Source organism: Rhipicephalus microplus, chromosome 5 (genome assembly GCF_043290135.1).
Source record: "Rhipicephalus microplus isolate Deutch F79 chromosome 5, USDA_Rmic, whole genome shotgun sequence".
NCBI classification, from domain to species: Eukaryota; Metazoa; Arthropoda; class Arachnida; order Ixodida; family Ixodidae; genus Rhipicephalus; species Rhipicephalus microplus.
The window spans coordinates 186,880,441-186,893,906 of record NC_134704.1 but is presented as its reverse complement, the minus strand read 5'-3'; the positions used below and the strand labels follow the sequence as shown (position 1 = coordinate 186,893,906).

The 13,466-nt window shown below is 43.5% G+C and overlaps 1 protein-coding gene and 1 long non-coding RNA gene across 3 annotated transcripts in view; both read right to left on the bottom strand.

The window, feature by feature from the left end:
- Positions 1–13,466, bottom strand: part of LOC119174059 (seizure 6-like protein 2) — a 296,552-nt gene that overhangs the window by 145,556 nt on the left and 137,530 nt on the right. The window lies entirely within an intron of this gene.
- Positions 6,175–10,154, bottom strand: LOC142818059 (uncharacterized). The gene is made up of 2 exons (XR_012895528.1): positions 10,040–10,154; positions 6,175–9,743 (listed from the first exon to the last, which is right to left on the bottom strand). It is a non-coding gene; the product is annotated as an uncharacterized LOC142818059 (long non-coding RNA).

Sequence of the window (13,466 nt, the reverse complement as noted above, 5' to 3'; positions counted from 1 at the left end):
TTGTTGCAACATCCAACGGAGTTCTTGTTATATTCGAAACATTAAAACAACAATGCAAATCACGGGTGCGTGCCTACTTAAAAACGCCTGAAAGATCGTCGAGCGAGCATCGGATGAATGGATGGATGGATGTATCCAGCTGTGCTCTTTAGATCGGGCGGCGGCTCACGCAACCTAGCCATAATGTTAAGTAATATCACTATGTGTTTAGGGATACAGTTTCGCTCGCGCCTTCATTGTAGCCACCAATCAGTTAGCCTCCACCTCGTTATTTCTACTCCTTTAAAGTCTATTTTGCTGTCACTGTCTCTAAACCCCATTGCTTTGAAAAATTCAGCGCCATTATCTTGGACTATAGCACGGAGCGTTTTACAGCACATTAAGAAATGTTCAGTCGTTTCCTCCTCCCCTCAACACATGCTACATACCGTGTCTCTGCCTTCGCATTTGGCTCAGTACGTCTTGGTCCGCAACACTCCCGTTCTGGCCTCGAACAGCAGACTACTTCGAGGACTATCGTATATCTTTTCTTTTTTTCCTGCTTGAAAGTTCGGTAGGTCTCCAGTGATGATTTTGTAAGCATTCCAATCTTCCACATGTGCCCTTCTGTTTTCTTCAGCATCTTCTTTACCAATATCTTTTGGCTTGGTGTTCTGCTGTTGTCTATATACTTCCTTGACAATTTTCCAAATCGCTTCCTCTATTTAGTCCCAACATTATTCATGTACAAGTAGCTGAAAACATTTCTAACCCAACGCTCCTCTCACATTTTTCTCAATCGCTCCTCAAATTTTATCTTGCTGCTAGCTTTCCTGCACTCAAACGATGTCCATCCTATGTCACCCTGTACCCCCTAATTTGGGGTATACCCACCTGCTCCCAATGCAAGTCTACCTATGCCACGTTGTTTAATTTCCAATCTTGCTTGCACCTCTGATTTTATGCACAAGACCGCATTGCCGAACGTCAAACCCGAGACCATGACACCTTTCCGAATGCCGGATGATAAAATGTGGAGTTTAACGTCCCAAAACCACCATATGATTATGAGAGACGCCGTAGTGGAGGGCTCCGGAAATTTCGACCACCTGGAGTTCTTTAACGTGCACCCAAGTCTGAGGCACATGGGCCTACATTTCCGCCTCCATCGGAAATGCAGCCGCCGCATCCGGAATTCGATCCCGCGACCTGCGAGTCAGCAGCCGAGTACCTTAGCCACTAGACCACCGCGGTGGGGCGTTTCCAAATTCTTCTCAGAACGTCATACCTATTGTATGACGTTTCGCAGTGGCCTGTTTTTCATTACAGCTGCATTCCTGTTACGCTTAGTCATTGCGTATCTTTCGTGCTCTCTTAGGTACTCAGCCCCCTTATTTATCCATGCGCCCAAACGTTCGTATTTATCCACTGTTTCTAGTGTGACTTCCTTGTCTAATGCTCACTGCCTTGGTCATCAATAAAAATCATGATTGCCAATTTTTACCTGCTGAACTTCAAATTTAACCAATGTCCCTCATTACTACAGATGTCTACCAATCTCTACAAATCTTACTTACTGTCAGCTATTATTACTATATCATCTGTATACATCAATGCTGGTAATGACTGTTCAATGTGTTTTTAAAATTTAATCAATGTCCCTCATTACTACAGATGTCTACCAATCCCTACAGATCTTACTTACTGTCAGCTATTATTACTATATCATCTGTATACATCAATGCTGGTAATGACTGTTCAATGTGTTTTTCTTACTTCGCAAAAGAGAGGCTGAAGCCGAGTCGACTCCCCTCTAATTTTGCTGCTAGTCTCTATAGATACCGCACAAATAGCAAAGGTGACAAGGAACATCCCTGTCGAATCCAGCGTTGTATTTCTATAGGTTTAGATATCTGTTATTTTCAATTGATAACTACCTTGTTACTTTTATAGATATCATTTAGAAGATTAGTTATTCCATCATCCACATCTAGTGTGTCTAGTATTCTCCACAAGTGTTCTTGAATCACACTATGGTAAGCTCCCGTGATATCTAGAAATGCCTGCCACAGGGGCCTGTGTTCTTTTTCTGCTATTTCAATACACTGCATCACTGAAAACAAATTGTCCTCCAACCTCCTTCGTTCACGGAAACCAATTTTTAGTTCTCCCAGCACCCCCTCATTCTCCATCTATGTCTGTAGTCTTTCCTTTACTATCTGCATTACCAGCCTGTAAACTACTGACGTCACTATTATGGGACAATAGTTGTGTATATTGGCTTTGTTTCTCTTTCCTTTATAGATTATGCTCCTCCTGTTTAGTTTCCACTCATTGGGGGCTTCACCATCCATTATTGCTTCGCTCGCTGCTTCTCTTAATGCTTGTTCAGATAAGCCAATCTGATTATATTTGATCAGGCGGCATCAAACCAATCTTTCTCTTGAACCGTCCAATCTTGAGTACTTTCACATTGATTAGCCAGTTAGATGACTGAGTATGGCCACAATAGGCAATGTCTATTAAGGTGGATTAAGCTAATCCGAATTCAGCTCATCATGATCAAGTGAAGTGGAGTGAGTTGATATTGTCTGGCCTATTGGATGCTGGAGCAAGGTCACGCTAGCCCCATCCAGGTTAAGCTAGTTTAAGCGATTTCCCATTAAGGTAATCTTGAGAAAGTCTGTCATCAGTAAGTTGTAATTGCCTAGGCATTCGGATTGTAATTGCCTAGGCATTCGGAGTATTAAGCTAATTTAGAGCAATATAGTCCTGAACCAGCCGTTTTGAGCAAATTCAGTTTCTCCAGTCAGTGGGATTATATGATATGGCCATTAAACAGCGTGCATTAGGCTGGATTAAGCTTATCCACGTTAATCTTATCCCAAGCAATCACAAACACTCAAAATCACCATTAGAGCACCATGACCGGCTCATATATGTCATGGTATACATGACATGGATGACCTTTTTCTGGTGTTTGGCCAGTCATTTCTATTCATCTCGCACTGTTATTACAGCAGGGTAATTTTGGTATACGCAAAGTTAATAAAATGTCCGTTAGAACATTCTGACTGTGCAACATGTTATGGCGTGCATGACATGCTTGACATGATTTTCGTGTGACGACCAGTCTTTCATATTAGCCATACACCCATATTAGGTCGTGTGAGTTTTGGTCCAAAACAAGTTATTAAAGTGGCCGCAAGAACTCCATCAATAGGCCATTTATATCATGGCGTATATTACATGCATAACATTTTTTGGTGCTTTATCAGTGATTTCTATTCATTTCACACTGTTATCATGCCCTGTCAGTTTTGGTATACATATAGTTAAAACGGCCGTTAGAACATCATGACTGTGTCATGTATGTCATGTCACGCATGACATGCACGGCATGATTTAGGTTTTAGGCCAGTCCTTTATGTTAGCCGTATGCTCATATTATGTCGTGTCAATTTTGGTCCACGACAAGTGGATAAATCGGCCGTAAAAGCTCCATAACCAGGTCATGTATGGCATGGCATACATGACAGCAGTGAATTTTTTTTTGTTTTACCGGCCATTTTTATTTATCTCGCACTGTTAACCTGCCCTCTTAATTTTCGTATACATAAAGTTTAAAGCGGCCGTTAGAACATTATGACTGTGCCATGTGTGTCATGGCGCGTAAAACATGGATGACATGATTTCCGTGTTTGACCAGTCATTCATGTTAGCCATACGCTCATATTATTCCGTGTCAGTTTTACTGCAGATCAAGTTAATAAAGCAACCGTAAGAGATCTATGACTGAGTCATGTATGTCATGGACTATATTACATGCATGGCAAGGCTTTCGCGTTATGAACAGTCATGTATATTTTCTTCATGCTCTTATCATACGACGTTAATTTTATTATACATTAGGTTCACCAAACGAGCGTTATATATGACCATGTCATATATGTCATGGCAGACATAAAGGTATGTCATGATTTTTATGTACTGAGCATTTTTTTTAGGTTTTTCACACGCTCTTGTTTTGCCGCGTCAATTCTGGTACTCGTCATTTTAGTCAATCGGCCGCAAGAGCGCAACGACCTACGCCGCTAGGAAGCTAGAGAGACCAATGGATTCGCTCTAAACGCCTTTATTTCGCAATCAAATGCATTGTGCATGATATTAGGCGCCTAATATATTTTTTAACAACATCTTATGTGCAAGCCCTACCGCCAGAAACAATGAACTCAGCCGAATTACCAGGCATTTTGTTGAAAGCGATCTCTCTCTGCATGCCAGGCAATGCCAGTAAACGCGAACGTTTGAGCTAATGTGGCGTCCACAACAGCAATGTCTCGACGCTATTCCAAAGGAGTACATCAAGACACCCTTGAGTGAACGAGGCGGCCACGCCGCTGCTCGGCTGATTCTCCGGCGGATGACAGCAGCGGCGGTGCTGTAGTCACTTTGTACTGAAGATGTCAAGACCGTCTGCATGTGTAGCGCACGCGTGGTTGCCTGAAAATGTGTGTAATTGCTCGTTTTTAGTGCGTTTAATGAAATGCTAAGCTTTTATCGGTGTATGCACACCTCCTACGCAGCATAGTTCCCGAGTGAATACGCAGGCGTATCAAAATGTCTCGAGGCATTCCCGGCTTTAGGAGCCTGCCGTCACAGAATTGAAGGAAAGACGTACGATCAGAATTTGAACGGATTCGCCTAGCTTCTCAGTCAACGTTGTGCAGTTTGAAAGCAAGGGTTTGAGACACGCTAAATCGTAAGTGACTATTGGCGAACTAAAAAAAGTGGAGAAGTCTCGAAACCACCCCACCTCGGTGGTCTAGTGGCTAAGGTACTCGGCTGCTGTCCCGCAGGTCGCGGAATCGAATCTCGGCTGCGGCGGCTGAATTTTTAATGGAGACCAAAATGCTGTAAGTCTGTGTGCTCAGATATCGGCGCACGTTAAAGAAACCCAGCTTGTCGAAATTTCCCGAGCCCTTCACTACGGCGTCTCTCATATATATATTGTGATTTATGGGACGTTAAACTCCTCATATCAATCAATGGAATATCAAATTCGCGATGAAAGCATACGCTCGTAATATCGGCAGTCTCTAGTATATCGACAGTACGGATCCTCATGAGTGCACATAAGCTCGATTGTTCCATGAGAAACCACAGAGCAAGAAACTTAGTACCAACATTTGTATCGGTGACGACTCTGTTTTATCGTGTCAGTTTTGCGCAGGATCATAATGCTTTGCGAAAGCCTCATCTTGTTTTCACCAAGCGCTTTCGCACTTATTGTGCACCGCTTAGGCAAGCTCAGAGTGTTTAACATACCAGGATGCTGAGCCCGAGAGCCGAGTCGAAGGAACGCGTTTACCTCCGAGTCACGAACTCCACGCGTAAGGGGTTATCTCAAGCGTAATAAAAGACGCAGCTCTACATATATAGCGTGTCTGTTGTTCTGCCCAAAATTAACTATAAGCAGTTCTTATCCTCAATCGACATAATATATTGCGCTGCTTTCCAAATTTTCAATTCGCGTAATGTCATTGCAGGCCAGCAAACGCTTGTTTATGACAACGTTTCGTATCATAAATGTAGTTTTGTTATTAAGCGCCAAAAGTGTCTACAGATGATGGTGCTTTATGTTTTGCAAAATATAGCTTATATTGGGCGGAATCGACGAGCACACAAAGCACCTCGAACAAATACGCTTTATCAATCACATGACAAAGACTGCAACGTCTTCTTCATCTCTGATGATGATGACGATGATGAGTCTTTAGCCATAGAGAAATGAAGGTTAAGAGTGGGCACTCCCGTAGACCCCAGCGGCCCAATCGACCCTAGCACACCTAGTGGTTGGTGAGAGCAAGTGGCGTGCGCTTCCTGTTTCGGTTTCCCTGGCGCAAATTTTGAATTACTTTGCATAACCGACGTTTGGCTATAACGAAAGTTCATGATTTCAGACCACTATTCATCGTCCAAATGGATATTTTTGTAGGTAGTTTTGATTTAGCAATTCCCTGTTTTGTTTTGTTCAGTGGTTCGTGCGAATCGGTCGTGACGTAATTTTTATTTCAATTACGTTATAATAAAAAGAGATGCAGGTAATGATAATTCACTACGGTTTTATTCATCGCGCTTGTGTTTTTCTTTTGGAACGAGTGATCAATGTATATATCAGTCAAAGAGACAGAGTATCCGTAATGTTTTATTCAAAGGCAAGGTAGAGTCTGAGAATATAAAAAGCACAATATGACAAAGGTAGACAACAAATGCATCTCGCCTTACAAATAAATTGTAACAAATACAGAGAGAACACAGACAACGCACACATCGCTAGAGTTGGCAGAAGCCGAGAAGCTGGTGAAGTATGACACACCGGGCCAGTGGGTAAGTAAGGATCTATGGCAAAAACACAGCGCACAATGCTGATGAAGAAGAAAAAGTGACATATACACAGCAATGAAGTCGCGAATCACGCCTGGGGTTAACCGAAATAATGCATATAAAAAAAGAGCACACAGAAACCACACGACACAATATAGCATAAAAGCAAAGGTGCAGTGTGCTGGCTGTGCTTAAGAACAGCTGGTCCAAAAGGAAAAAAGCAGACTTGATGCCTGCTTGTCCTCAGAAAGGTAGGGCTTTGCAGCTTGCTCACTACGTGAAAGACAAACTTTATGCTACAACACTGGCAGGTTTTGTGGCTTTTGTTATGCGTCGCCTTCATCAAAAACTTAAGATCCCAAGTGATTTGCGTCTGGGTGTTGCTGTGACGCTTGCGAGCTAAAATAGATTGTAGTCATCACTTATCCAGAATTGTTGATTGATTGATATGTGGGGTTTAACGTCCCAAAACCACTATATGATTATGAGAGACGCCGTAGTGGAGGTCTCCGGAAATTTAGACCACCTGGGGTTCTTTAACGTGCACCCAAATATCCAGAATTGTGGACCTTAATTGGTGCTACGAGAGCAGTATTACAGGGCTAATAAATAGCAGAAGGAAACCACTTTGGCTCATTATTTTTCACAAAGGCTCTACATCGTACGTTATCACTCAAAAGCTATATAAAAATAAAATGGCAGCGTCTGCAGCCCCATCAAACGCTACAAGTTTGAGTATTCTTTTGAAAATTTTGATGGGCGAGATGAGGAGGTTGATTAGAAGCTAAAAGACAAAAAGCGTGATAACGTGAACCGTGCCCACTTCATACTGTGTTCCTTACCCGCTCGAAGACATTTCAACAAGCGGTTTTGTTATCGATATATTACTTGAGCTGGAGAGATAAAGCATACACAGTGACCAAGCGAGCCACAGTAAAGTGTACAGTTCGCCCGCATTTGCTACAAAAATACAGACAGGATACCCAACATTCTTTTTAAGGTTATGCAAATCACTTCGAGCGAATACACAGTGTCCCTACTCCTCATAGGGGGTAACCTAAACAATGTATGCAACGAAGGAGTGGCTAGTCCAGTTGAGCTGAATATAAGCACATAGGACCATAATGAAGTCTGCTGTAACGAAGTAATAACATAACAAAGCTATTGCAGGATTCGGCTCAACTCGAATACTTTAGTGTAAATCCGCCGCTAATTGCTAACCTTTGAACTTGTCAAGCTGTATGCCTGAGATTGAAGACTGGAACCTAACCTTATCTAAGTTTCGGTTCACAAAACGCACATGCCAACATAAACGAACCCGGCAAAACATTTTTAGAAACTTCGCGCGAAACCCAGCAGAGCAGAAATGAAAATCGCCAACACTTGACAGATGGTACTACAAAACATCGCACACTTTCAGGTGATGTGCAGTGGCCTCAATTATGGCAAGAAAGTGAGATTCAAGTTGTTGTACGTATGCAAAAACTGCTTCTGATGGCACAGTGAGATTCCCAAAAAGTTTGCTGGGGACGTGGTATGCTTTGAGCATTGTGAAATACTGGTGGGTACTCTTAAGCATCTCATTGTCGTCTTTCAGTAACTGTGGGCAACTGCAACCGTCACATGCATTCCGAAGGAAGTGTTTGATGAGAAAACCAGCTACATAATATGCAGTGGAGTCATCGATAATATGGGAGTGAACGTTTGTCGCAAGTTCAGAGAGATCGTCTAGAGCGGGAAAGCCGTCAGGCTGTGGCTGTGCACACTCCTCATTATCCACAAGAGACGCACTGGTGAGGGAGAATGGCGAGAGCTGCTCCTGGAAGAGGTCACATTCATCATCCTCGACATTTCCGTATTCTGACAGCTTGAAGAGTTTTCTTACGCAGATGTGCTTCAGGCCACAAAAAAATTGTGCTACATTGGGGTTGGTGTTGCAACCCTGTTTTTGCCTAATGTGGCCAAATATGTTCTCCAGAGGATCCTGCTGAAGCCTGCGTGTTAACAGGTATTCAAAATTGTAATTTTTGGAGAGGTCGTCCCATAGTTGACAAATTGCCTCAATTGTAATTTGCCAACCTACGATGGTTTGTGGTTGACGTCTGCCAACAAACTGCCATGATGCAATCCAGTGAAGCTGGCCTCGGAGGAAGTCAATCAGCTCTGAATCATTTTTTATGATTGCATGCCGCAGCTTTTGCGAAGTTCTTTTTTTACTCCAGCTGTTCAAGGCATCGAAAATCCTGTCCATACGATCACAAAATTGAGCTGTAGTGATGGCCGAGGCAGGCAGCACCTTCGCATACACCAATGCCGTGATAGCAATCGAAACTGATGCACTGAGGACCTGAGTTGCTCTGCTCACCTTCATATTAGAAAAAGGTTTCTGATGAACGTGCCGTTCAGTCAACTTTGGAGCCAATCGCAACCGCAACTCATGTAAGGATTGGTAAAGGGTTACAATGTGCGACCAGTTAATGATGTCATCCCCAATGTATAACTTGTGTGCTTGGACATTATTGTGCGTTGTTTTAATTAAATGCGGAACATCAAAAATGTAATATACCCGCTCACCATTAACTTCAAAAAAGGCTTTGCTACAGTCACTCTTAGTTGGTTAGCGAGACTTACATTTGAACTGCCCTGGTCACAAATGACTGCTTTCACTGCAATATTAATGCTCCTAAGCTCCAAAATGAGTGACACCAGCAAGTTATGCATAACAGATGATGGTGTTGATGTGTGCCCTATAGTAAAAGCAACCGGTTGAACCCACTTTCTCGAAACGCCAACAAGAAGAAAAACCAGTCCTCGATCAGCGATGGTTGAAGTGCGATGAGTGCCATCATCTGTAAAACCCTGGACAACGTCTCTTGCAGCATCATAGTACAAATACTTTTTGAGTGCTATTTCGTCGAAAACTAAAGCGCACACTCGGTCCCGTTCATTCCAAGCTTGAGTATTTGTTGCAATGGAAGAAAGGATTCCTGGAATTATGCCTGGAGTCATCTTTACATTAGCTAGCCACCTCCTTAATGAACGCCGGGAGGGCAAAGAAAAATATGGAGCCAGAAATCGGTATGCTCGCGGACCTCTGAAGTTTAAGTGAAGAGCAAATTTCTTGAACCACACGGGAAACCGCTTGCCCTTGCGTTTGGGCCTCAAGCGAACATGTGCAGAAAGAAGTTTAAAAACCTCCTCGGTGACGTGCGGTCGGATAACTTCAAGGGCCTTTGAAGTCGATGACGGTGCTTGGTGAGGCTGTCTCCGCAGTCTTTTGATAGTTTTCCGCTGTGCTGCTACTTTGGCTTGCAGATGTTTAATGGTTTGCTTGTACTTCATTGATGGAGACATTGTCGCTGGCACACAGGAACGCACTGCAATAAACAAAAAAATGGATGTAAAAGCGAAGAACAACTAATCCCATACGAGCACTTTCCTCGCTCTTTCAGACTCAAGGTGCACAACTTTCTGTGGTGCAAAGTTTTCGATTCCACTACCTAAAAACAAACCATTCACAATGTTGACAATGTACAAAAAAAATAAAAATCACTGAGAGCCCACCCTTACATTTTGTAAGTGCACACGTAGTGTCCTTTTGAGGATAGTTTCCTCAGAATGTCCTAAACATAAAATAGCACATTAAAAACAGCTGCAATAAAAGCATAGTCACCATTTTCTCTAGGGCACTCAGGCGTGGAGCTGTTGGCGGAGACGTCTTCTGGAGGGTTTTGTGAAGCTTGTTCAGTGCCTCGGACAGTTCTGTCAAAACAATCTTGCGAGCGGCCTGCGGAAGTCTCTATCTCAATCCACTCTAGTGCTGAAGTGAACATACAACTTACCGGTCACACAAGTTCCTTTTGTGACAGCTGAATGACTGGTTAAGGTTTTCTCCGGCAAGAAAAGTCAGCGGAATTTCTTTTACCAGCTACAAGGGAGCTGCCACCTGCAGAGGTTTGGTCAACAGTCAATTTCGGTAAAAAAAAAGAAATCGCGACACTGAACGCACCTCAATGTGTGGGAGCCGCTTTTGGAAGCCCCTACCGCAGGTCCTGAAGAAATGAAATTACGACAATGTATCAGTAAGAGGCTTAAAATAACACAAACTGAAGCTCATCCGCACCTTGCAGTGCAGCTTCTGCAGCCATGTCACAGTCACTACTTGAAGCGACGCTCAGAGTACCTGCATATATGGGCAGTTGGTACAAGTTACAAAGCTTGTAGCATGGGGAAACTTAAACAGCTCTTTCAAACGCATAAATTGGTCGAGCGTGGAAGAAAAGAGAAGGCACCAACTAGGAAACAAGTAATTTGTTATTTTTGGAATTATCAACAGTGGCAGCTTTCACTGATGAAAAGTATACGTACATGTGCACTCAAGCTTGAAGATAACGTGAAACAGCCCTTTAAAGTCTTTTAAAACAAGTTGCGCAGGTCAAGAGCATCAAAAAACGACAGAAATGTAAAGCTGCTGTTGGGAAGGTAATAGCCCACAATTCACAAAATTTAAGACTTTCCAAGTGTTACTTCTATAGTGAGGCTTCTCCATCGGCTACAAAGATCTTCACGGTTAACTGTCGCCACTGATTCAATACAAGTGGCTGCTACTGCACATATTTGAGTTTCAGTCAATCACTTACATGGTGCAGCTGGTTGCACACTGGGAACAGCCATTCTTGTAAGCCTTGTGTGCCCAAGGGTCCATGAAACTTTGAGCAGTAAAATGGTCGCTACAAACCCTGTACGTTGCGTACAATAGGCTGGCCGGCTTACTAAGGAGATCATCGCGTCCAGCATACTGCATCCACGCTTTCATCCTGCATTGGCAATGAACTATCAGCTGAAAGGGGAAGTGCTTGAATAGTGATTTTTATTGTTACCCTCACTGAGCAAGTACGAACAGTAAGCCTAAAGACATGCAAACCATACAAAAGCTTTAACACACCTGCTGTCCCGTGGTATGCGGAAGAAACTCGTTCCAGGCTTCTTGTGGGTTCTGCCATTGTTGAAGCACCACGATACACAGCAGTAGCTGCCGTAGCTTGGACCGCCGGACGGCATGGCGTCAGCGCGGTCTGAAAATGTTAGTAAGTGGATGCTTCGCTGTCAAATTACGAAAAAGATATGTGCACGTCATAAGTGTACCAACAAACCCCTTTGAATGATTAGCTAATCGATGCACAATACAAAACCAGTGATACATCTCTGACCCATAAAACTCTGACTTGCAAAGATATACGTCAAGACCACGTACAAAGATCTTCAGAAGTTTCCAGGCCGCTATCCCTTGTAATGGTATCGCGGCCTGGGAACTTTAGAACACCTTTGTACGTACGCAGTATCAGCAGTACCTTGGGAAGAAAAATCATAGTTGAAATTTATGCGGTAAAATTATATTGGAAACGTCAAAAAAATTTGTGAGCAGCTTGCACTAGTGGCACAAGGCTAGCAAAAAAACGAAGATGATGGCCACTTGGCTAGTCCAGATTTGCCTCCGGCACACCAAGAATCATTCGTGTTCCGAGCCTTCGGGAAACGCGTCGTGAAGCATGCGAGGCCCAGCGAATGCTTCTCAATATTTTGCACCGAGCCTATGACCTAGCTGCCCAGCTACGCTCAGCGCACAGACGCTCGCGTCTGTGGCAGACGCAGCACGCGTCGCCTCGGCTTGACGCCGTGCCGCCTTTGCTATACTGCATACGTTGCACAATGTTCCCGTCTAGCCGCCGCATAGAGCCACAAACTTTCTTTTTAGCGAACCTCCCAGTCCTGCATAATTGAAGTTTTTGCGCACACACACAAGGACACAGAAGAAGGGAACACAAGGACCAGCGCAGACTCCCAGTCCTCACAAGCTTCAGAAAAAGGTTACAACTGTGTGAATGAGACGCCACGTAAGAAACAAACTCGCACACTCGAAGCGCAACGTGTGTGTGTGCATCTTTCTATGTTTGTTGCATGGTGTCTTATTCGCGCAAGTGTAACCGTTTTCTGAAAAAATGACCCAACAAGACCAACAACATGTCATTCAACAAGCTTCGCTTGAAAACGTGCCTCACCTGTTATCTCACGCACGAAAACGCCGACGCAGCCGACGTTGACGAAAGCGACGAAAGGTTCTCGCTGTCAGTCATGCATGGGCTTGTCGCTGGGTAGATGGTGTTTATGACAGTACGGCTGAAGAAAAATAATCGCTAAGGTGTGTTGAATAAATTGTTTTTATGTATATATAACATATCAAATTTGGGCGTATAATTATTATTTTGTAAAAACAATTCTGTTGCATTGATTATAACTGTTTTTTTTTTTGCGCTTGCGCCCTCTGACGTTTGGTGAGAGCACTAGTTCGTTACGTAGTCGTGACGCACTTCCTGAGGCCAGGTTTCGCGGAGTGTCCGCTCTTGTCTTCTTCTTTCTCTATGCTTTAGCTTTGCTGGCACTCGCCCACAAAGGGGGGATAGGCCAAGAACCGGGCGGCAAGATCATCAAGTGAGTTAGTTATGAATCAGGTATTCAGATAGTCTCGTAGCCGGAAATAATAATAACAATAGACTAACAAGGTAACCTTTTTGATGGCATTATATACGCACACAGGGCAGAGCAAACCTCCCTGTGGCTATAACCTAATGTAATCCTTGTGGAGGATAAAATCACTGCCACGTTTATTTTTAAACCTAGCTTCGCAATTGGTTCAACCAGGTATCTTTTCCTTTGATAAGAATATCGGTGACAGAGTCAAAAGAAATGATCTATTGATTCTGATTCCTTGCAAAAGAGACATAACGGAGATGCTGTGAGTCCCGCTTTATGTAGATAATTCACGTGCGCAATTCTCCATCGTAATCTGGCGATTGTATTTTCTAACTGCCAGCCTCACAGCACACGAAGACAGCGTGGTAAGTTCGAGGTGGAGGGCACCAGCGTCTGATGTGTGAAGCTATGTTTTGTTTCTTTCTTTGTTGACGCAGCCTTCTCCTCGTTTCACGCCGAGGGGAACGCTGAGCAGACGACGCAGTGCAGATGTGTACATCGTAAGCAATAATCCCCGTTCATGTTGGCTAAGTGGCCCTTTAGGCTCTACAGTTATGAAGGGAACTGAT